Here is a 4591-nt window from a genome sequence, read left to right on the forward strand (position 1 = left end):
GTAACCCATGAGCACCTCTGGGTGTGGGCCCCCCCCCAAAAAAAAAAGAAAAAAATATTAAATTTTATTTAGAAAAATATATAGAAAAAGTTACTTTCTGGGAATGTGTTTTATTAAAAAAAATCTTTCTATAAGCTAAAAGTTTGTTTCTGGTCTTTCCAATCAAAATTCTTGTTCTTTAGTTAGCCCACAGAACTTAAAAACCAATTTAAATCTACATAGACAGTCTCATTTTCTTTACAATCTGCCTCAGAATTACCCTATATATAAAGTTCTCAGCTGTTTCTCCAAATCTAGAAAGTCTTCTCAAATCTTTACCTTTCACATAATATGTAAAGTTAAGTCTATTGTATCCATTTCTTACCCTCTTTGTTTTATCCCCAAGTGCACAGTGAGCTACTTATGACTTCAAATTGTAATTTAGGTGTCACCTGTTTTTATGAAACTTTTCAATACCCTTCTCCTGCCATAGATCATTAGAGCAGCTTGCATATACTTATCACAAGGTAGTGCAAGTATTTATTTAACTGCTTTGCCCAATAGAATTTGAGCATCTTGAAGCAGACATTAATTTTAAACTGCAAATCCTTTACCTAGTGCTTGACATAATAAATACCCAGACAGTACTTTCAGAATGAATGAGTAATGCCTAAAAAGTGTCAGTGCACTTCTAGTAGTTTATTGCTATGCAGTATGATTCCTATCTTGAGAGAATCTGACACATTTATAATTTTAAAAATTATATACTCTAGTGAAGTGAGTGCTTAAAAATGTTGTGAAACTCTTCTGGCACAGCTTGTTCCTTCTCAATCTTCCACTCAGCTCAGGACTCCAGAGGGCACTGAAATAAAATTATGGCTACAATTTTGAAGTATTCCTCTTAGAATTCCTGAGCATGACCAAGCATTTGATATACAAAGTATTAAGCTTGATTTGAAGGTCAAGGGCTTCAAGTCTGAATTCTCTCTCCATGAGTATACTAATAAGCAGAAGGATTTGCATGTAATAAAATACCTATTTAAATAAACTTTGGGCACAGAGGTATTTAATGATTTTTTATATGTATTAAGTATTTTTCTTTCCTAGAAAAAAGGATGACAGTTTGTGCACATGTTCTTCTGTGTATCTGTTAATTCTTTTGTAAATCATGGTGCTTCAAAAAAAAAAATCTTAGATTACTAAATCTAGTATACTTGTATTCATTATGTTGACTTCCTAAAGTGACAGATAAAGAGGTTGAAATCTAGAGAGGTGAAAATGAGAACATTACTTTAGCTGAGCTATGCAAAATGATGGATTTGCGGCTAAAAAAGGAGCCTAATTGGCAATTCCATTTGTTTTAACCTAAAATGAAGAGTGCATTTTCATACCTTGAACGCAATCTGAAAGAAATTGATAAATAAAGTAAAAATAAAATAACTAATGGGTTAGTGAGGAGATGTAGCTTATGTCCCATGGTTTTACCAGTTTGTTCTTATGTACAGGGAAACATTTCGATTATAGGGTAAAAGGTAAGATTTGAATTTAATGTCAAGCAGGGAATCAATAAATTATTGTGGAGCAAAAAGAAAAAAAGAAAAAGAAATGATTGTATTTTTTGTTTTCGAGCTATAAAATATTTGTTCATTGAGTTTTAAAAAATGAGATTTAAAAACTGCTGGCTAAGAATTACTGGTATAAATATTTTACATGGTCAGAGTTCCTAAATGGATTGCTTTTTCCTGAACATTTTGATCCCATATGTAATTGAGAAGGAGTGAATTACTTTGTTTACCCAATCTTGCCTTCATGGGAACCTCCACTGACCAGAGGGACTGCACTTTGTTTTCAGAATGAGCTTTCAGCAGGAAGCGTTCTGCTCATGCATGCATGACAGGAGAGGAATGTGACCTGAGATAGTGATACTTTTACCTATGAAGAGATTTAGGCTCAAGAATTCTTTGGGAAGTTTCTTTATGGACTTTGCTGCATTGCCACATGCAGGCTATCTGACACTTTTTTTTCTAACACACAATTCAATGCAGGTCATACTAATGAATTTTTCTCTCCATGGTTCTGCACGTCTCTGTAAGTTTTTCTGTCAGAGGAAATGTGACATCAACCTTGAGTTCAGAAAAATCATCATATTCTTAGAGTACTCACAGGTTTCTAATATTAACTTTGGGGCCCAAGAAGACATATAGGTGAAAAGGAAAATGAATTAAATTTACTAGACAGAGTAAATGTGATTTTTGCTTGTTTTACTTTTGGTGTAGATTACTTCATCTCTTACCTTCATCTCAAATGTTGAGTAAAGACAATTCTTTTTTTGTGTGTCTATTTTGTCTACTAAAAAAATCACCAGTGAGAGATCATTCAAAATATTATATTATAGGTAGAGCTATAGTTCTGATTTTCTTATTGTATTCAATCAGATTTACTAGACTGCTGAATTGATTGATATACTCTAGTTTATAAGTACAATCTACAGATTCCATGAGATCAAGAACTGTTTCTTTTACTCACTGTCAGATACACAGTATTTTGTCATACTCTATTAAATACTGAATAATTAAATGGAAATAGGAAAATGAGATTCTTTGGAAGATAGTTATTATACTTACAAAAATTAAGCTAATCAAATAATCAAATATAGATAGTATAAAAAATTAAAACTTCGTACTGAATGAAAATGAGATTCTTTGGAAGATAGTTATTATACTTACAAAAATTAAGCTAATCAAATAATCAAATATAGATAGTATAAAAAATTAAAACTTCGTACTGAATGAAAAACCTGGGTATTTTTGAGCCTTAGAATAAATATGAAGGAAATTTGGTGTTATCTGCTCTAATTATCTTTTTTTAGGATATAATTTTTATTTGACAGAAGGTCTTCCAGCTTTGGATTAATCATTATTTATATTAGAATGATTGCACCCTAACTAGTGTTAAACACTAGTTAAAACTAGTTAAGAAGTAACTCTTCTTTGGGAAAGGCTGATTACTAGAAAGTTTATATTTCTATTGAACCACAATGTATGTGCCCATTATTTCACTACAGAGGCGTCAGTTTTGTTTTCTGGGGGAAAAAAATAAAGATTGGTGTATCAAACCTACCTGAATCAGAGATGTACAGTTTGTGTCATATGTGTTAAGATGTATTTTGTGACAGATCCTAGTTAGATACCAAGTCTCTCCTATTCTTCCTGCATGTTATCACAGAATTAACCTAGTTAGCACCACCTAGTGTTCTTATATCATATATTGTAGAAATGTAAATCACTAACATTTCTTTGGAGAGCAATTAGGTCTACCTATAAAATTCTACTATTTCATCCAGAAGTTCAATTTGTGTTAACTTACTTGAAGTATTTCTCAAGCAGTGCAGAAAAGAGCCACAAAATTTTTATTCTGTAGATCTTACAGAATGTCCATTAGAATTTTTTAAAACGACGTTGATGGGAAATAAATATATCCATAACATGGAAAATAGTCATTAAAATGGGTTCTTTGGAAGGTAGGGTTATTTGTAAGGTACTCATTATATATTGGTTTTTTTTTTTTGGGGGGGGTCACATCCAGCGATGCTCAGGGGTTACTCCTGGATCTGCACTCAGAAATCGCTCCTGGCAATCATGGGGGACCATATGGGATGCCAGGAATCGAACCCAGCTTCGTCCTGGGTCAGCTAAGTGCAAGGCAAATGCCTTACAGCTGTGCTATGGTTCTGCCTCTCCAATTATATATTGTTAAACGAAATATGCAAATATAAAATTATGTGTAGTATATCATTTTTTGGTAAAAGAATAGTATTAATTTTTGTTTTTATAAGTATAAGAGAACAAGCTATTAATACTAAATACTAAGGACATTCTAATGTACTCTGAGTTTTCATTTATCTATATACTCGAGTATAAGATGAGTTTTGGGGGCACAAACCCTGAATTTGTCTTATTTTTTTGGTTTTTGGGTCACACCCGGAATTGTTCAGGGGTTACTCCTGTCTCTATGCTCAGAAATCGCTCCTGGCAGGCTCAGGGGACCATATGGGATGCCGGGATTAGAACCATCGACCTTCTGCATGCAAGGCAAACGCCTTACCCCCATGCTATCTCTCCAGCCCCTGAATTTGTCTTATATTCGGGTCATACAGGTTATTTGATTTGGTGCACCGAATTAAATGCACATTGTCTCCAGTTGTCTTCAACTGCTGGAGGGAGCGGTGCTTCAGCTCAGTCCACAAGTCGCAGCTGAGCTGAAGAGGAAGGCGGCTGAACTGAACTGGATGCCAATGAACTATTTTTTTTTTAATAATATCTTTATTTAAACACTTTGATTACAAACATGATTGTGGTTGGGTTTCAGTCATGTAAAGAACTCCCCCCTTCACCAGTGCAAGATTCCCATCACCAATGTCCCAAATCTCCCTCCTCCCCACCCCACAATATTCTGCGCTTTGTCTGAGACGGATAGGAGCGATGATGAAATCTGCAAACTCAGTGATGATGACAATGTCTATGCTGACACCCTCACGTGAGATACAGCTGAAGCTCTGTGTGGACATACAGATGACGAGGAGCAGAAATCAAGTTTTGAAGGATTTTAACCT

Source organism: Suncus etruscus, chromosome 3, assembly GCF_024139225.1.
Source record: "Suncus etruscus isolate mSunEtr1 chromosome 3, mSunEtr1.pri.cur, whole genome shotgun sequence".
Classification (NCBI taxonomy): Eukaryota; Metazoa; Chordata; class Mammalia; order Eulipotyphla; family Soricidae; genus Suncus; species Suncus etruscus.